This window comes from Giraffa tippelskirchi, chromosome 4 (assembly GCF_054371585.1).
Source record: "Giraffa tippelskirchi isolate mGirTip1 chromosome 4, T2T-mGirTip1v1.2.pri, whole genome shotgun sequence".
NCBI classification, from domain to species: domain Eukaryota; kingdom Metazoa; phylum Chordata; class Mammalia; order Artiodactyla; family Giraffidae; genus Giraffa; species Giraffa tippelskirchi.
This window is the reverse complement of record NC_137278.1, coordinates 164,565,868-164,587,250: the sequence shown is the minus strand read 5'-3', so window position 1 is coordinate 164,587,250 and position 21,383 is coordinate 164,565,868. Positions and strand designations below refer to the sequence as shown.

At 42.3% G+C, this 21,383-nt stretch overlaps 1 protein-coding gene across 4 annotated transcripts in view; it reads left to right on the top strand.

Moving 5' to 3' along the window:
• The window catches only part of LOC145547027 (uncharacterized), a 390,591-nt gene that overhangs the window by 17,464 nt on the left and 351,744 nt on the right, over nt 1-21,383 (top strand). The window lies entirely within an intron of this gene.

Genomic DNA, 21,383 nt, shown 5'->3' with positions numbered 1-21,383 from the left:
TGATGGACAGGGAAGCCCGGCATGCTATAGTCCATGGGGTTGCAAAGAAACAGACATGACTGAGCTACTGAACTGAGCTAGTACAACACTGTAAATTGATTATAGTATAAAATAAAAATTAAATAAAAAAAATACAGGACACCTAGTTAAATTTAAATTTCTACATGTAAGTGAGATCATGTGGTATTTGTGTTTCTCTCTCTGACATTTCATTAAGCATAATACACTCTAGGTTCATACATATTGTTGCAAATGGCAAGATTTCATTCTTTTTGATAGCCGAATAATATTCCATTTTATGTGTGTACCACAACTTCTTTATCCAATCATGTATGGGTGAATACTTGGGTTGCTTCTATATTTTGGCTATTGTAAACAGTGCTGCAATAAATATTAGGGTACAAATATCTTTTCAAATTAGTATTCTTTTCCTTCTGGTAAATACTGAAAAGAGTAGGATTGCTGGATCATATGGTACTTCTAGCTTTAGCTTTTTGAGGAACCTCCATTCTGTTTTCTTTAGTGGCTGCTTCAATTTACATTCCCACCACCAGTGCACAAAGGTTCCCCTTTCTCCACATCCTTACCAGGAGGATGCAGGAGACATAGGTTTGATCTCTGATCTGGGAAGATTCCCTGGAGAAGGAAATGGCAACTGACTCCCATATTCCTGTCTGAAAAATGCCCATGAACAGAGGAAACTAGTGGGCTACAGTCCATGGGGTCGCAAAGAATCAGACATAATTTAGTGACTGAACAGCAACAGTGATTAGTGATGTTGAGCATCTTTTCATGTGTTTGCTGGCTATCAATGTGTCTTCTTTGGAAAAATGTCTATTCAGGTCCCTTGCCCATTCTTCAGTTGGGTTGTTTTTTTGATGTTGAGTTATATGAATTCTTTTTATATTTTGGATGTTAACTCCCTGTAGGATATGCTGTTTACAAATATTGTCTCCCATTCAGTAGGTGGCCTTTTCAATTTGTGGCTGCTTTCTTTCACTGTGTAAAAGGTTTTTAGTTTGATGTAGTCCCATATGTTTATTTTTGCTTTTGTTTGCTTTCCCTGAGGAGACAGATTAAAAATATTACTTAGACTGATATCAAAGAGCATACTGCCTATTTTCTTCTGAGAGTTTTATGGTTTTAGGTTGTACATTTATGTTTTTAATCCATTTTGAGTTTATTTTTGTATATGGTTTGGGAAAGTTTCATCCTTTCGCATCATGCCAAGTGAAATATGTCAGACAGAGAAAGACAAATACCATATGATCTTACTTATACATGGGATCTAAAAAAACAAAACAGAAATAGACTCATAGATACAGAGAACCAGTGGGTGGCTGCCAGGGGGGAGGTGGGTAGGTAGTTGGGTAAAATAGGTGAAGAGGATTAAGAGGCACAATCCTCCAGTTGTAAAATAAATAAACCACAGGGATCTAACATACAGCATAAGGAATATGGTCAGTACTATTGTAATAACTTTGCATGTGAACAGATGGTTATTAGACTTACCATGGTGATCACTTCACAGCGTATGCGTGCATGCTAAGTTGCTTCAGTCATGTCTTGACTATTTGTGACCCTGTGGATTGTAGCCTGCCAGGCTCCTCAGTCCATGAAATTCTCCAGGCAAGAATACTGGAGTAGGTTGCCATGCCCTTCTCCAGGGGATCTTCCCAGTCCAGGGGCTGAACCCATGTCTCTTATGTCTCCTGCATTGGCAGGCAGATTCTTTACCAGTAGCACCATCTGGGAAGCCCAGATGCAAATGTCAATCCACTGTGTAGTAGACAGAGTTATTTTATGGGGAGCTGTACACAGCATGTGTTGTGAGGCAGTGGTCTGAAGGAGAACCCTTCATCTGGTCCCTGCTCTTTGCCTCTCCTTACATCCATGCCTGTTGCCATGGGGCTCTGTAGTGCACCTGCTGCCTGACCTGAGCACAGGCTTTAGCCAATGAGATGTTAGCAGATGCGACATAAGGAGAGGCTTGAAACTGCCTTGAGCACTAGGACGTGATCTCCTGATCCTCTGGCATCACCACAAGAACATTCGAGGGCTAGCCTGCTGGAGGGTGAGAGTCAGGGGACACAGAGCTCATTCACCCCGGTAACCTTAGCAGAAGCCAATCTAGATCATCTGACAGTCAGACAACCCCTGGATGTGTGATTGCACTGAAACAAGATAGCAGAGCTCCCAGACCAAACCCCAGCTGAGCTCAAAAGGTTAAAAAGTAAATGCCTACTGTCATATGACAATGGGGGCTTCCCAAATGGCACAGTGGTGAAGAATCCGCCTGCCAATGCCAGAGATGCAAGAGACTTGAGTTCGATCCTTGGGTTGGGAAGATCCCCTGGAGAAGGAAATGGTAACCCATTCCAGTATTCTTGCCTAGGAAATCCCAGGGGATTTGGAGGAGCCTGGGAGGCTACAGTCCATGGGGTTGCAAAGAGTTGGACACTAGTGAGTGACTGAACACACACATTTATAACAATGAGGTGGTTATTAGTTATGCCATGAAAACATACTGATATGTGGATCTAGGGAATTTCATTTCTGTCCTAGCCTTTAAATGCTAGATGTATTCTTAGTGCAACTGTGACCTTCAGGGCAATTCTAGATCTTTTCTTGCATGGACTCTAATTGGCTGTAGCATACAGGGGAAACTGACGAGGGGACCAGAGAATATCTGGGATGAGTCCAGGATATACATTCTGGAGGCTGGAGGAGAACCAGGCTGACCATGAAGCAGGGTTCCCAGAGATGTGCTGTCAGTGATTCACTACTTTGTTGGGCAAAGGTACCTGTGAAGGTTTACTTGCTTGAGGGACTTGAAGAGAATGTGGATACACACTGGGAACACACACAAGCTATATGAGAAACCAGGGACTGACGGCTGACTCTTAGAAGAGTCAGTCAGAGTAACCCATTGATCAAGCAGATCCAAATGCGTTGCTTGCTGCAGTAGGGGAATGGCTGCATTGCCAGTCTTAGGAACATCATAGAAGGGGAAGTGGTGTGTCACAGCCAGAAGATTGACAGTGTTTTAGGGTTCTGGTTAACGTGGATCTTTCAAAGCAAGGGACTGATGGCAAAGGGGTCAGATACCTTAGGGTATCTCTAAAGGTACACTTAGAGATACAACAGTGTGGAATTGCTGCACATGGAGAGTGGTGTTTGGAAGTGAGCCTTAGAGAGTGAGCAGTGGTTTGATGACCCTGGCTGAGAGTTCTGAGAAAGGGCCCTTTTGCCCCAAGGTGGGCTAGCTGAGTAGTCTGTAATTTGGCCACGAAAAGTTCCTGGAACAGAGTTATTCAGATCTTCACCTTCCTGGACAAGAACTTTCTGAAATTGTGAAGTCATGTTGGAGCCCCATAGGAAGAGACTATCATGCTGGTGGAGACAGTCAGCTGGGTAGTGGCAGGTGATCTCTAGATCAGTGAACCCTGTGTTCTCAACATGTGAGCTGGGAAGTCATGTGGCTTCTCTGAATCTCCCCTTTCACGAGTCCAATGAGGATGATGACTGTCCCTCTGGCAAAGTGTTGTTGTGAAGACTGAAGCTGATAAGGCACGGGATGAGCTGACAAATGCCAGGTTTGACAAGGAAATGCTTGACAAATAGAGGCCATTTCCAGGTTCCAACTGCCAGAAAACCAAGTGACATTAGCAACATTTCTGAGGTTTCGGTGAATCCGACAGCTAGAGTGAGAAAGGGGAGAAAAGACAGCAGCCCTGCTTAAAACAGACCCTCTGGCACCAGCAGTTGGATGTTAATGGCCAAGAGACACCTGGATAAGTTGAAAAGGTGAAGATGGAAATTAAGTACTTCTAGCTCCACAAAACGGGGCTTTAACAAAAGCATAATAAATTGTTTCTGCAGAGCCTGACTTGAGGATGTCGTGCATCAGAATATATCAAGATTACTTGCTTTAGAGTCTCCAGTAGGAATGCAGGCCCGCTGATCCATTTGGACTTCTGGCTGCTGGAACTTTATGATAATACATTTGTGGTGTTGTTTTTTTTTTTAAACTTTTATTTGCATTTATTTACTGGACATAAGCTTTTGTTTCTTCAGTTTCTTCTGGGATATCCTTTTTTTTTTCCTCCTCCCTCCTCCCCCCGGGATATCTTTTTCTTCTGTGCAACCTCCCCTTCTGGTTTAGGCACAATCTGTTCTTTTTTAGTAGGGATCATCTCAGCGGGGCAGAGAGAGCTCATGAACGGGTTGATCTGACCATGAGCTCTGTAAGTCCTGTGTCGCATGTTTGGGGCCTTGTTTACCTGGATGTGCTCAATGACCAGAGAATCTATATCTAAGCCCTTAAGTTCAGCATTACTCTCTGTATTTTTGAGCATGTGCAGTAAAAATTCAGCACCCTTGGGGCCACTGACCCTGCATCCAGCCCCGCTGTTTGGCCTGTGCATACCTACCAGCTCCAGCATTGTAATGACAGAAAGGCATGCATTGCTTTTTGAAAGTGACATCTTTCAGATACTTGGTGGCATTTTGGATGTGCATACCCTCAGTGGCCTGGGCAGTTTCACGAGTGTTCTTAAAGTGAACACAAACATTTGAACCTCTTGATTTACATGATTTTATGGGGTTTTCTGAGTCAAGTGAATAGTGAACTATTTTTAGAAGTCACTTCAGGCCTCTTACTGGAGAAAAAAGGCATTTGTGTAGTTTTTAAGGCACTAAATTTGTAGTCATTTGTTTCAGTAGTAACAAGAAAACAAGTAATGAGGCTCAATACTTTAAAAAAGTGTGAGGGTGTCCTTGGACCAGAAAAATTGAAAAATACTCCCCTGGATCATGTAGCTCAATGATATGGGCAGAGGTGAGTGACATGGAAACAGAAGAAGGCAAAGATGCAGCCAGAGGCCATGTCACAGTAGTATCTAGGACCTTGTGTGTGTGCTCAATTATGTCTGACTCTGCGACTTCATGGACTGTAGTCTGCCAGGCTCCTCCGCCCATGGAATTTTTTGGCAAGAGTAGAGCTAATCAATGAATATAGTAAACTTGCAGGATATAAAATTAAAGCATGGAAATCCCTTGCATTCCTATACACTAACAATGAGAAAACAGAAAGAGAAATTAAGGAAACAGTTCCATTCACCATTGCAATGAAAAGAATAAAATACTTAGGAATAAATCTACCTAAAGAAACAAAGCCTGGAATTGGTGAATTTAACTCAGATGACCATTATATCTACTACTGTGGGCAGGAATCCCTTAGAATAAATGGAGTAGCCATCATGGTCAACAAAAGAGTCCAAAATGCAGTACTTGGATGCAATCTCAAAAATGACAAAATGATCTCTGTTCGTTTCCAAGTCAAACCATTCAGTATCACAGTAATCCAAGCCTATGCCCCAAGTGTAACACTGAAGAAGCTGAAGTTGAACAGTTCTATGAAGACCTACAAGACCTTTTAGAACTAACACCCAAAAAAGATGTCCTTTTCGTTACAGGGGACGGGAATGCAAAAGTAGGAAGTCAAGAAACACCTGAAGTAACAGGCAAATTTGGCCTTGGAGTACAGAATGAAGCAGGGCAAAGGCTAATAGAATTCTGCCAAGAGAATGCACTGGTCAACCCTCTTCCAACAACACAAGAGAAGACTCTACACATGGACATCACCAGATGGCCAACACCGAAATCAGATTGATTATATTCTTTGCAGCCAAAGATGGAGAAGCTCTAGACAGTCAGCAAAAACAAGACTGGGAGCTGACTGTGGCTCAGATCATGAACTCCTTATTGCCAAAGTCAGACTTAAATTGAAGAAAGGGAAAACCAGTAGACCATTCAGGTATGACCTAAATCAAATCGCTTATGATTGTACAGTGGAAGTGAGAAATAGATTTGAGGGACTAGATCTGATAGAGTGCCTGATGAACTATGGACAGAGGTTCATGACATTGTACAGGAGACAGAGATCCCCATGGAAAAGAAATGCAAAAAAGCAAAGTGGCTGTCTGAGAAGGCCTTACAAATAGCTGTGAAAAGAAGAGAAGCAAAAAGCAAAGGAGAAAAGGAAAGATATTCCCATTTGAATGCAGAGTTCCAAAGAATAGCAAGGAGAGATAGATAAGAAAGGCTTCCTCAGCAATCAATGCAAAGAAATAGAGGAAAACAACAAAATGGGAAAGACTGGAGATCTCTTCAAGAAAATTAGAGATACCAAGGGAACACTTCATGCAAAGATGGGCTCGATAAAGGACAGAAATGGTATGGACCTAACAGAAGCAGAAGATATTAAGAAGAGGTGGCAAGAATACACAGAACTGTACAAAAAAGATCTTCATGACCCAGATAATCACGATGGTGTGATCACTCACCTAGAGCCAGACATCCTGGAATGTGAAGTCAAGTGGGCCTTAGGAAGCATCACTACAAACAAAGCTAGTGGAAGTGATGGAATTCCAGTTGAGCTATTTCAAATCCTAAAAGATGATGCTGTGAAAGTGCTGCACTCAATATGCCAGCAAATTTGGAAAACTCAGCAGTGGCCCCAGGACTGGAAAAGGTCAGTTTTCATTCCAATCCCAAAGAAAGGCAATGCCAAAGAATGCTCAAACTCCCTCACAGTTGCACTCATCTCACATGCTAGTAAAGTAGTGCTCAAAATTCTCCAAGCCAGGCTTCAGCAATACAGGAACTGTGAACTTCCAGAAGTTCAAGCTGGTTTTAGAAAAGGCAGAGGAACCAGAGATCAAATTGCCAACATCTGCTGGATCATCAAAAAAGCAAGAGAGTTCCAGAAAAACATCTACTTCTGCTTTATTGACTAAGCCAAAGTCTTTGACTGTGTGGATCACAATAAACTGTAGAAAATTCTGAAAGAGATGGGATTACCAGACCACCTGACCTTCCTCTTGAGAAAGCTGTATGCAGGTCAGGAAGCAACAGTTAGAACTGGACATGGAACAACAGACTGGTTCCAAATAGGAAAAGGAGTACGTCAAGGCTGTATATTGTCACCCTGCTTATTTAACTTATATGCAGAGTACATCATGAGAAACACTGGGCTAGAAGAAACACAAGCTGGAATCAAGATTTCTGGGAGAAATATCAATAACCTCAGATATGCAGATGACACCATCCTTATGGCAGAAAGTGAGGAGGAACTGAAGAGCCTTTTGATGAATGTGAAAGAGGGGAGTGAAAAAGTTTGCTTAAGGTTCAACATTCAGAAAAGATCATGGCATCTGGTCCCATCACTTCATGGGAAATAAATGGGGAAACAGTGGAAACAATGGCTGACTTTATTTTTTTGGTCTCCGAAATCACTGCAGATGGTGATTGCAGCCATGAAATTAAAAGATGCTTACTCCTTGGAAGGAAAGTTCTGACCAACCTAGACAGCGTAAGAAAAAGCAGAGACATTTCTTTGCCAACAAAGGTACGTCTAGTCAAGGCTATCCTTTTTCCATTAGTCACATATGGATGTGAGAGTTGGACTGTGAAGAAAACTGAGTGCCGAAGAATTGATGCTTTTGAACTGTGGTGTTGGAGAAGACTCTTGAGAGTCCCTTGGACTGCAAGAAGATCCAACCAGTCCATCCTAAAGGAGATCAGTCCTGGGTGTTCATTGGAAGGACTAATGTTGAAGCTGAAACTCCAATACTTTGGCCATCTCATGCAAAGAGTTAACTCATTGGAAAAGACCTGATGCTGGGAAGGATTGGGGGCAGGAGGAGAAGGGGACGACAGAGGATGAGATGGCTGGATGGCATCACCGACTCGATGGACATGAGTTTGGGTAAACTCCGGGAGTTGGTGATGGACAGGGAGGCCTGGCGTGCTGCGACTCATGGGGTCGCAAAGAGTTGGACACGACTGAGTGACTGAACTGAAGTGAAAGAAACAAAAGACCTATGTATAGAAAACTATAAAGCACTGATGTAAGAAATCAAGGATGACACAAATAGATGGAGAAGCATACTATGTTCATGGATTGGAAGAATCAATATAGTGAAAATGAGTATACTACCCAAAGCAATCTATAGATTCAATGCAATCCCTATCAAGCTACCAACAGTATTTTTCAAAGAACTAGAATAAATAATTTCACAGTTTGTATGGAGATACAAAAAACTTTAAATAGCCAGAGCAATGTTGAGAAAGAAGAATGGACCTGGAGGAATCAACCTGCCTGACTTCAGACTATACTACAAAGCTACTGCAGTCATCAAGACAGTATGGTACTGGCACAAGGACAGAAATATAGATCAATGGAAGAAAATAGCCCAGAGATAAAGCCACGCACCTGTGGACACCTTATCTTTGACAAAGGAAGCATGAATATACAATGGAGAAAAGACAATCTCTTCAACAAGTAGTGCTGGGAAAACTGGTCAACCACTTTTAAAAGAATGAAACTAGAACTCTTTCTAATACCATACACAAAAATAAACTCAAAATGGATTACAGATTAAGTGTAATACCAGAAATTATAAAACTCCTAGAGGAAAACATAGGCAAAACACTCTCTGACATAAATCACAGCAGGATCATCTATGACCCACCTCCCAGAGTAATGGAAATAAAAGCAAAAATAAACAAATGGGACCTAATTAAACTTAAAAACTTTTTACAAAGAAACTGTAAGCAAGGTGAAAGACAGCCTTCAGAATGGGAGAAAATAATAGCAAATGAAGCAACTGACAAAGAATTAATCTCAAAAATATACAAGCAGCTCCTGCAGCTCAATTCCAGAAAAGTAAATGACTCAATCAAAAAATGGGCCAAAGAACTAAACAGACATTTCTCCAAAGAAGACATACAGATAGCTAACAAACACATGAAAAGATGCTCAACATCACTCATTATAAAAGAAATGCAAATCAAAACCACCATGAGGTACCATCTCATGCCAGTCAGAATGGCTGCTGTCAAAAAGTCTACAAACAATAAATTCTGGAGGGAGTGTGGAGAAAAGGGAACCCTCTTACACTGTTGGTGGGAATACAAACTAGTACAGCCACTATGGAGAACAGTGTGGAGATTCCTTAAAAAATTGGACATAGAACTGCCATATGACACAGCAATCCCACTGCTGGGCATGCACACCAAGGAAACCAGAATTGAAAGAGATATGTGTACCCCAGTGTTCATTGCAGCACTGTTTACAATAGCCAGGGCATGGAAGCAACCTAGATGTCCATCAGCAGACGAATGGATAAGAAAGCTGTGGTACATATACACAATGAAATATTACTCAGCCATTAAAAAGAATACATTTGAATCAGTTCTAATGCGGTGGATGAAACTGGAGCCTATTATACAGAGTGAAGGAAGTCAGAAAGAAAAACACCAATGCAGTATACTAACGCATATATATGGAATTTAGAAAGATGGTAATGATGACCCTATATGTGAGACAGCAAAAGAGACACAGATGTAAAGAACATTCTTTCAGACTCTGTAAGGGAAGGTGAGGGTGGGATGATTTGAGAGAATAGCATTTAAACGTATATATTATCATATGTGAAACAGATTGCCAGTCCAGGTTTGATGCATGAGACAGGGCGCTCAGGGCTGGTGCACTGGGATGACCCTGAGGGATGGGATGGGGAGGGAGGTGGGAGGGGGATTCAGGATGGGGAACACATGTACACTCTTGGCTAATTCATGTCAATGTATGGCAAAAAGCACTACAATACTGTAAAGTAATTAGCCTCCAATTAAAAAAAAAAAAAAAAAAGAATACCTGAGTGGGTTGCCATTTCCTCTTCCAGGGGATCTTCCTGACCCAGGGATCGAACTTGTGTCTCTTGCGTCTCCTGTGTTGGCTGGCGGATTCTTCACCATTTGTGTTCATTTTTCAAAAGAGAGTGGGTGTGGTTACTTGTCTAGTTTTTGTGTGTGTGTGTTTTGTTTGAAGAAGTGCAGCCCCTTCGTCACAATAGGAGGAAGCCCAGTGCACAGAATCTGCACACTTGGCTGGCTTTGGCTCAAACAAGAACGGCAGGGGCCTCATCTCCTCCCAGGCACTCCAGAGACCCCTTGGAGCGTCGTGTGAAGAGCCCTGTTGAGGCCAACGTCTTAAGAGTTTTAAGTCATGTTAGGATTTTAGTGCCTACTGATCACTCCAGTGGAGAGAGGATTCAAGGATGATTAAGCATGGGGATTTTCTGGAAGACAAGCTAGTGTGTTGATTAGAGAAATGAAATTTGAGTGAAAATGAGCTGAATGAGTTGAAGAGTTTCAGGTGGAAAATCATAGTTATTAATTGAATGCTGTGGGTGAGGGAGAAGGATGACTCACATCAGGAATTTCCACCCCTGTTAGGAATTGGGCCACTCAGCTGGAGGTGAGCAGTGGGCAAGCTGGTGAAGCTTGATCTGTATCTGTAGCTGTTCTCCATTGCTCTCATTACCACCTGAGCTCTGCCTCCCGTCAGGTCAGTGGCAGCATTAAATTCTCACAGGAGTGAAACACACTTTGAGGGTCACTGTCTCCTATCACCCCCCAGATGGCACCATCTAGTTGCAGGAAAACAAGCTCTGGGCTCCCACTGATTCTCCATTATGGTGAGTTGTATAATTATTTCATTATATATCACAATGTATCAAAATAAGGTACATAATAAATGTAATGCTCTTGAATCATCCCGAAACCATCCGGTCTGTGGAAAAATGATCTCCCACAAAACCAGTCCCTGGTGCCAAAAAGGTTGGGGACCTCTGACTGACCCCATGCATCTCCCTGTCGGATGACTTGTGGGACAATGACAGTGGCTAACATTTATTGAGAAGCACCATATGCTTTCTGCTTTATAGGCATTATCTTGTTGAGTCCTCATAGTGACTCCATGAAGTCTGTATTCTTTCACCCTCATTTTAAAGATGAGAAAACTGAGCCATAGACTTCAGGAAAGAACTAGGAACAGCTGAACTGGATTCCAAACCAGTCACACTCTAGAACCTGCACATAACCATTCCTTGTACTATTGGTAACTGACCATGCACACAGATACTGGCTGTTGCTCAAAGAATCTAATGAAATCTAAGTATACATCCTTGCACCAGTAATTACTTACACAGGCTTAAACATGAAGTCTGGTTTGCATGTGTCCCATGTCACTCAGCTCGTGGGCATCAGAACCTCACCTTGCCAAGGCCTTGTCTCCTTTCATCTCCTCTAACCTCTTTTCCTTGAAGGTAATGACTTCTGTTCCAAGAGCATTTAGATGTCGGGTGGAAACAGAGAGTAGTGGAGTGATAGGAGATGTATTTGGGGTTTAGAACTCACCTCTTGACGGAAGGTGGATATAAAGTTGAGAAAAAGAGGAGTTCTACAGCTCTGTGTATCTCCTTGGTAGATGTTGATGTCAAGCAAGGCCAGTTTAACATTTAGATACTTTTCTAACACTAAAATGAAACAGGTAGGCCGTTCAAATAAATTCTTGAAGAAGACAAAGATTTCATATTACGCTTTTGGTTCTGAACTGCTTCCAGCTCAGTGTGTTTGCAATCTGCCTTAGTTTGGGCTCCTCAAGAACAGACCCACAGACAAGGATCCAAGGGGAAGTGGTTCATTTTGGAGGGGATCCTAGGAGACACTGGTAGAGGAGTAGAGAAAGAAGACAGGAAGGAGAGCAGGGTGGTGCTCTAGGCATTGGAGGCTTAGTCCTGCTGGCGACTCAGTGGTCAGAGAGTCCCAACAGAGATGTGGGGCACCGGGATGTATATACCTCAACTCCACTTATATGCTGCTTGAGGGTTTTTCCTGGGACCTTCAGCACTCCACTTTGCCACGTGTCCCAGGCAGAGCAGGCTCTGGTGACCAGAGGAAACCCTTAGGCAAAATGGTGCAGATGTTGGCAGTTGGGCCAAATTGTACTGGAAGGCCCATGTGGTGGGGCCTACAACTTTTAACACAGTGAAAATAAAGAAGGCTGAATGAAAGGCTGAACGAAAGGCTGAACGAAAGGCTGATACTTTTGAACTGTGGTGCTGGAGAAGACTCTTGAGAGTCCCTTGGACTGCAGGGAGATCAAACCAGTCTATCCTAAAGGAAATCAACCCTGAATATGCATTGGTAGGATTGATACCGGAGCTGAAGCTCCAATACTTTGGCCACCTGATATGAAGAGCCAAATCATTGGAAAAGACCGTGATGCTGGGAAAGATTGAAGACAGGAGGAGAAGGGGGTGACAGAAAATGAGATGGTTGGATGGCATCACCAACTCAATGGACATGAGTTTGAGCAAGCTCTGGGAGACAGTGAAGGACAGGGAAGCCTGGCAGGCTGCAGTCCCTGGGTCAAAAAGAGTTGGACATGACTGAGTGACTGAACAACAACAACTGAAATACTTTATAAACAATTGAATGTGTGAGCATAGACACTTTTTGTTTGTTTTGTTTTCAGTAAAAAACTTAAACGAATTTTTTTGAGTTAAAAAATTTTGACATATTTTCTTTGATTTCTAAACTTTGTGTCTTTCACTATGCTCAGTCTTTATTCCTATCATTTTCTGTTCCTTCTTGCATGACTCCGGATGAACTCAAATATTTTCTTGGAACTGAATATTGTTTATTTTGCTCTTGGCTGCTGTATTTGTTTCCCAGGACTGTCATAAGAGATGATCACCAGCTGGGTAACTTAACACTGAACAGATTTATCTCCTTGTAGCTCTGGAGGCCATGTTCCCTAAGAAGGCTAGAGGGCAGATTCCTTCCTTATTTCCAGGCATTCTTCTGCTTGTGGCTGCATAACTCCCTTCTCTGCCCCATCTTCACCTGGCTATCTCCTCTTATCCCTCTATCTCTCTTCCATGTTCCTCTTAGAACAACACTTGGCATTGGATTGAGGGCCCATCTGGATAGTCAAGGATGATTTCGTCCTGAGACCTTTAATATCTGCAAAGATTCTTGGTCCAAACAAGGTCATATTCACGGTTACATTCACAGGTTTTGGCTTGTAATGTTCATGACAGTGAAGAATAAAGGGAAGGTTTAAATACCCCATTTATAGATAAAGACTAAAAGTTAGAGGGAGGGCAATTGAACACAGATGGTGGCGTGGGAAGAGTCTGAACTTAACCTACTCCTATGAGCACAACAAATATATAGCTACCTGTCAATCAGTTCCCTCTGAGAAGAACCTGAGAACTAGTGAACATCTGCTTCACAACGAAGGCTAAAAGGACCACAATGAGAAGGGTAGGAGAGGCAGAAAGACGCTCTTGGCAAAATCCCACCCCTGGTATGATTCACACAGTAGGGAGGGATCTCACCAGACAGGTGCTTCTCCTGGATGACTGAAGAGTTGGCACCCCACATCAGGCACCCATGTCCCCTGGAATCTATACCAGAGGGATGAGCCCCCAAAGCATCTGGCATAGGAAACCAATGGGGCTGATATACAGACACCCAAAAGTGCACTCTTACAAGGCTTGCCTGCAGTCTCAGTCACCCTGAGACCCCATAAGATACCAGAAGCTTGAAAAGTGCAGAGATTATATGCAAAGGAGAGTTATTTCCAAAGCTAAAAGCATTGGCTGGATGGGCAGGGGATAGTAGAGCTGGTTCCCGGAGATAGAGGTACTGGTGGACATCGTTGTGAGTCCCATCTAATGTGCTAGCTCAGGTGGGAAAGCTCCGACAGGAGTGAACAGTCACAGAATTATCCTGCTGCCTTGCTAAAGCCGAAAGTTCTGTCGGTTGTAGCACTCCCCCACTCTCTGGCTGGGGCTGGTGTTAAAACCGCTGCGTGGACATACAAGGCACTCTCCTGCTGCATTGCTGAAACCCCTGGGTGCATGCAGTCATTTCTTGATGCCTTTGTGAAGCAAGAGAGCTTCACAGTCTTTTTATGAGAAAGGCCTGTTTACTTAGCGTGGAAGGTCACTTTGAGGGACAGGCTTCATGTTTTACACACACACCTTGGGGCTAAGGAGGTGCTCGCAGAGAATGTAAATAGGGAAGTGCCATCTTGGTGTAACCCCGTTTGCCTTGCTACAGCTCAAAGAGACTCCTCAGAAAGCAGCTAATACCCTCATCAGGAGCTTTGATTTTTGCAATTGTCCTCCAAGGGAACCAGATATCCTGGTCCAGAGGCCAGCAGGGATTGTAATTGTGACCCCACAGGACTGTATAGATCTGCATACTTTAACAGCTGCTATCTGAGGCTCTGAGGGTCCCTGGTGGCTCAGTGGTAAAGAACCTGCCTGCAGTGCTGGAGACTCGGGTTCAATCCCTGGATTGGGAAGATCCCTTGGAGGAGGAAATGGCAACCCACTCCAGTATTCTTGCCTGGGAAATCCCGAGGACAGAGGAGCCTGGCAGGCTACAGTCCATGGGGTCGCAAAGAGTTAGACACGACTGAGCACACACACACAAACACACAAGAACAGCTCACATACAGACACAAACTAAGTGCACATAAAACTAGTGAAATCTGAATAACCTCTGGATTGCACTGAAGTCAATTTCCTGGTTTTGCTTGTGTACAGTAGTTGTGTATTATAGATGTGTAAGATGTTACCATTGAGGCAGATTGAGAAGGATGCACAGGAACTCCTTGTACATTCCCCCCACTTCCTGTGAGTCTAAAAGTTACACCAAAATAAGAAATAAAATTGAACCAAACTCAACCACCTCCACCAAAACTGTCCAAACCCCCAATAAGTGCTATCAGATACAGATGTGTAGACAGTATGATAGAAACAGAGAAGGGGGCACCAACTCTGAGATTTTATAGCTCTTTATGGAAAAAGGAATAAGAAAAGAATAAAGAATTTGGAAGCTAGTAAAATAAAAAATGACACTATTAATATCATAGCCATTTTAGAACTGGAGGTGTCTGTGCGGTTCACCTAGAGTTAAAAAATTGTCAACACTTTACAGGTAAGGAAAGAGGGGTCTAAAGAGGTAAGGTTGCCTGCTAAGGTTGTAGACCCCAAAAATAGACTGGTTTGAGTTGTGAAATTTTCCACGTGTTGTGACAGTGACACTTAGGAGAACTCAGATTCTTTCCTTTGGGCACTAGGATCCCTAGAAGTTTGGAGTTCACTGGTCCGAAGCAGTCCTCCCCGCTCTTCCCAACAGTGTGTTCCCAGTTTGCTCACCACGAGATGGCAGCAGAACATAAACCATCCTCTTCAGAGTTCCTGCTGAGGCCCCGTGGTTGGCCATCAAGGAGTCAGCTACACAGGTTTTGATTGTAGAGTCCAATCAGCACTGCAGTGCTAACTTATTATGTACATTAGAAAATAAACCACCAAAGAGGACTTAAAATGACGCAGAGATGAAGTCAGTAAGCCACTTTAATATCTTCACTCTATTGTTAGTTAATATCGTAAGGCAGAGTATATATTTACAGGGAAGTTGATAGTTAAGGCTAGTGGGTATATTGTCCGTATTTCTAATGATCTTGATGATTTCACCTTCTTTGAACTCACTTCTTGTAAAGTCTCACGAGATGGTCATTGTCTTGCCTGGTAACGTGGCTGATCGGCTGGCCCCAGGAATAGTGTCATTTCCTTGTTGTTTGCAAGCATTAGCTTGAACCACATTAAATTGTTATTTTTCTTATATAAAAGCTGAGCAAACATTGGCAATTTCATGCAGTCTAACCTATCCGTAGCTGTGCTATTTGCATTATCTTCAGCCTGCATTTATTCTTTTGCAGAAATTTTTTAACTGTCACCTTGGAAAAACTGATGATCTAATTAGTATAAAATATCCATCTACTCACTGGGTCTCCAGCTGTCATGTGTTACCATAAGCTCAAGGCACAGAGTGGCAGAGCCTCCATGCTGTGGAGATCTTGCTGTTCCCTAATGATTCCTCCGGAGAAGGCAATGGCACCCCACTCCAGTACTCTTGCCTGGAAAATCCCATGGATGGAGGAGCCTGGTAGGCTGCAGTCCATGGGGTTGCTAGGAGTCAGACACGACTGAGCGACTTCACTTTCACTTTTCACTTTCCTGCATTGGAGAAGGCAATGGCAACCCACTCCAGTGTTCTTGCCTGGAGAATCCCAGGGACGGGGGAGCCTGGTGGGCTCTCATCTATGGGGTCGCACAGAGTCGGGCATGACTGAAGCGACTTAGCAGCAGCAGCAGCAATGATTCCTCACATACTTTATGTGACCACAGACTCTCTGACGCAGCCCACAGGTGGGCGCCTTGGTCAATCCAGGTGAGTGAAAATGCCTTCCTCATGTTTTCAGATAAAAGTAAGTATAAGTTATTTGAACATGATCTTTTGGAAGCTACAGGGATGGTCTTGTAGTCCAACTTGTTCATTTTACCAATGAGGAAATAAGACAAGCCGATTTCAAAGAACCAACTCATTGGAAAAGACCCTGATGCTGGGAAAGATTGAAGGCGGGAGAAGGGGATGACAGAGGATGAGATGGTTGGATCGTATCACTGACGCCATGGACATGAGTTTGAGTAGGCTCCAGGAGTTGGTGATGGACAGGGAAGCGTGGCGTGCTGCCGTCCATGGGGTCACAAAGAGTCGGACACGACTGACCGACTGAACTGAACTGACTTACGTTCTCTCTTTGGAGGAATCTAAACATTTAGTATCACACAACAGTGAATCACACTGGACTGTGTGATGCTGTCTGGACATGCTCCCTTTTATCTTGAAAATGGGCAAGGGAGACAGCTTAAAAAGGACCCCTGTCTAGGATTCTCTGTTAGAGTCCTCTGTTGTCACAGTGTGCAAATCTCATTCCATTGTCCCCAGAGTTCCAAAAACCGTCCTTGAAACTAAAATTGGAGAATTTGAATTGGGGTACTGTGGACAGTTCCAGTCTTGGGAGAAATTGTGCCTAAGGAAAAGTTTCCTGGGTTTTTCTAGCCCATGAAGCAGGTTGCATATCTTTGTTCCTTTCTAGGTAACAAACTTCTTGAAGGCAGTGGTCATGTCTAATTTGTTTTTTTATCCGTCTCCCTCCTCCCTCTCCCATGGATGGTTCAGTGTCTTATATCTAGAAGACTGGAGTTGGTAGAATAAATAACTGTTGACTGAAGTTGATAGAATTTCCATGTAAGACATTTAACTTTAGACCATCACAGCCTTCACTAAAAATTATATCTGTAAATGTGCAGTAGGACACTAGGGAGGGCTATTTCCTTCCGAGCTGTTGCTCTCAGTTCAAACAGAACTTTGTACAACAATGGAAATGTTCTATATCTGAGCTCTCTAATGCATTACCTACTAGCCACAAATGTCTACTGAGCACTTGAAACATGGCTAGTGAGGTTGAGGAATTTAATCTTTCATTTTATTTAGTTTAAATAGCTGTATGTATCTTTTGACCTCATATTGGACAGCACAGAAAGATGACAAATTATTAAGCATAGTAGCTTCAAACTTCAACATTCTTCATTTATCTTATAATGACATCCTTCAAAACACCTCACATTTGTACCACCTCACCATCAGTTTCTTTTTTCTCCTAATCTCTCACATCCCTTGAGATCCCCAGGAAATACTGTTTCTCCTAAGTGTTTATTTTGTTCAACTCATCATCTAAACAACAAAATCACAAAAAACCTTAAAAGTAATGAGGAAAATAGTAATAATTACAAAACAGAGTTCATCTTATCATTCCCTTAGGGAGTCATGACAGGACCTTTCTGTTAAAGCCTCAAGCTCATTGGGACTCCAAACATTGGTTCTTCTTTAGGGGCAAAATTGTAATTGGGTAAAAAAATCTAGATAGTTTCCTTTGCCAGTCAATTAGAAGGTTAATATGGAGTCATTATATGCTGAGTTTCCTAGATCCAATTTCTTGGATTGAATCACCAGTTTAACCCCTACCCAATTCTTTAGGGCTTGGCTTCATCATCTTCTCCTCAGGATGACTTTCTTTCTTTCTTCCTTCCTTTTATTTTTGGCTGTGCTGGGTCTTCATTGCTGCATGTGGCTTTTTCTAGTTGTGGTGAGCAGGGGCTAATCTCTAGTTGTGGTGCATGGGCTTCTCGTGGTGAGTTCTCTTGTTGTGGAGCATGGGCTCTAGACCACAGGCTCAGTAATTGTGCACACGGGCTTAGTTGCCAGGCGGTATGTGGGATCTTCCTGGACCAGGGATCCAACACGTGTTCCCTGCATTGGCAGGCAGATTCTTAACCACTGGACCACCAGGGAAGTTCCATCAGAATGATTTTCTGATCTGACTTTCTAATCAGATTTCCCTCAGATGCTTTCTCTCAGCCTTTGCACCTCTCTTCACAGGGTTGTTTTAAAGACAAATAAAGTAATGCAGAGCAAGCACCTATTTAGTGCCTGATAGACAGTAAGTGCTCAAGAAATACTAGTTGTTCCTGTTTTTATAGAGTCACCCTATCCAGATGGAGAAGTCTAAATGAAATTCAACAGTATTGAGCTTTGGGTTTAAGAATCAAGGAAAAATTGTAAACAGACAAAATAATTCTGAGGTCACAAGCAGGTTGAGGTGGGTACTCTGGATGGTTTGAAATGCAAGTATAGATAAGGCAGAGGAAGTGTTTCAGAAATGAAACTGAGAAAGAGAAAAGATTGCTGTGTTGTTGTTGTTCAGTTGCTAAGTAATGTCTAACCCTTTGCAGCCCCATGGACTGCAGCATGCCAGGCTTCTGTGTCCTTCACTATCTCCCAAAGTTTGCTCAAACTCATGTCCATTGAGTCGGTGATGCCATCCAACCATCTCATCCTCTGTTACCCCCTTCTCCTGCCCTCAATCTTTCCCAGCATCAGGGTCTTTTCCAGTCAGTTGGCCCCTTTTGCATCAGGTGGCCAAGGTATTGTAGCTTCTGCTTCAGCATCAGTCCTTCCAATGAATATTCAGGGTTGATTTCTCTTAGGACTGACTGGTTTGATTGCTGTGAAAGTGAAAGTTGCTCAGTCATGTCCAACTCTTTGTGACCCCATGGACTATACAGTCCATGGAATTCTCCAGGCCAGAATACTGGAGTGGGTAGCCTTTCTCTTCTCCAAGGGATCTTCCCAACCCAGGTCTCCTGCATGCCAGGCAGATTCTTTACCAGCTGAGCCACCAGAGAAGTCCACGAATACTGGAATGGGTAGCCTGTCCCTTCTCCAGTGGATCTTCCTGACCCAGGAATCAAACTGGGGTCTCCTGCATTGCAGGTGGATTCTTTACCAACTGAGCTACCAGGGAAGCCCCTGATTGCTGTGCGTCCATTGTAATTCAAGACTACCCCTTACCTAAGTGGCAATTTAAAGGATATGTGCAAGACCAGCTGGTCAACCCCTTTATAGTTGGGCAAGATAACACTTAACCATTGACCCTTTTGTCCATGTTACCTTTTAGTCCTTGTCTATAGATTTAGACATATTTGGAAGAATATGTGCGTTTTAAAACTTGTATATTTTCCCTCTTCTTATAATATTTTGCCCTTATTTTCTCACACCAAGTGTTAGCCATTCTGAAGTAATCAAAACAGTTTGTATGTAGCTCTTTAAATCTTTCTCTATGCTCATATACATATACATATATATTCAAATATTTTTAAAATATTTATCTGTACAAAAATTGTGTTGTACTGTATATACTTGCTTACAACTTGTTCTTCATATAGCATGTGTATCCAACATGTTTGAATTGTTCGTAATAAAAATGGAATGTGTGTTAGATTTGGTGTCTGTTCTGATTCCCATTTGAAAACAAACCAATCTTCTATTTCTGGAAGAATAGTAGAAAAGATACTCTACTTATCCTCCCAGTGAAATCCTCAAATGCTGAATAAAATTTTAAAAATCCTAAAATGCATCAATGAGCTGTTAGGAGGAAATGAATCTCAAGAGGTAAACAAAGTACTAAAGATACTTTCATTCTGAGGACATTTGAAGAAACCCCAGCAAAGCTGGGTTTTGATTGTAATGGTCTCTTACAAATGGGAGAAAGTAGTGGGAAGCATAAGGGAGGTCCCCAATATAGCTGGAACCCCACAAGCCCATAAAGGCTGAGTATGGAGGGTAAACTAAAAATAAAGCTGCCAGCCCCCCAAGTAGAGAACAAGGAAAATGGTCAGCCTTGAAACTTGGTACTAGAAGAAAAATAATCAATGGACGGATTTTAATAGTAGATTAGACAGAGTGAGAAAAAGGATTAATGAACTGGAAGCTAGACCTGAAGGAAGTATCCAGTACAAAGCACAAAGAAATAAAAAGATGAAAAATACTTAAAAGAGGCGACACAAGAATAGAGTGAGATGGTCTAATATTTGGGGTCTCAGAAGAAGAGAAGAGGTACGTGAAGGAGAGAGGGTATTTGAAGAGATAATAGCTAAGGATTTTTCAGAACCAGTAAAAGCATCGATCTTCATATTGAAGAAGTGAATCCATCCCAATCAGGACAAATAATAAAAAATACACACTTGGAAACTTTGCAATCAAACTTTAAAATCTTCAAAGAAAGATAATAATTTCAAAGTTATTTCTATGAGAAAAACAGACTTTCTACAAAATAATGGCAATTGAATACAACTGACTTCTGAACAGCAACTATGAAAGCCAGAAAAAAACTAGAATTTTGTGAATGTACAGAGAAAATACCTGTAAACCTAGTATTACCTAGCAAAATATATAACAGTGAAAGTGAAATAAAGACATTTTCAGGAAGAATAAAAACTGAGAATGTTTGATATGAACAGATTCGTGGTAACTACTGAGAATTCTGAAAGGATGCACTTGAAGAATAACAAGTACTGGAGTGGGTTGCCATTGCCATCTCCGGAAGAATAACAAAGGTGTTTCCAAATAGAAGATTCTTAGATGCAAGGAGGAGTGACTAGTTAAAACGTTGTGAATCTATATATAAGTCTAAAACAAAGATCAATTTTATAAAATATTGATGGTGATAAGCCAAGACAATTAAGTACACAGAATAACAATAGTGTGCAAATTGGAAGTGACTGATTGGATTGAAGTGTTTTAAGGCTTTGTATTTCATGGGAAGATGATAAAGATATAGTTAATTTTAGACTTTATGGTTTATGTGGAAATCTAGAACAATAGAATTAGTGATTATAAATTCTAAATCATTAGAAGAGACAGTGGAATGGGGGAAAAATAAATCCAAAAGAAGGTGTCTGCATGCTAAGTCACTTCAGTCATGTCCGACTCTTTGCAACCCCATGGACTGTAGCCTCCCAGGCTCCTATCTTTGGAATTTTCCAGGCAAGAATACTGGAGTGGGTTGCCATTCACTTTTCCAGGGGATTTTCCTGACCCAGTGATCAAACCTGCATCTCCCATGGCTCCTGCTTTGCAGGTGGATTCTTTACTGCTGAGCCACCTGGTAAGCCCCTGAAAGAAGATTACAAAAAAGAAGAGCACATGAGACAAGTATAAAGTACAAAATAAATTGATAGAGGGACTTCCCTGGTGGTCCAGTGGGTAAG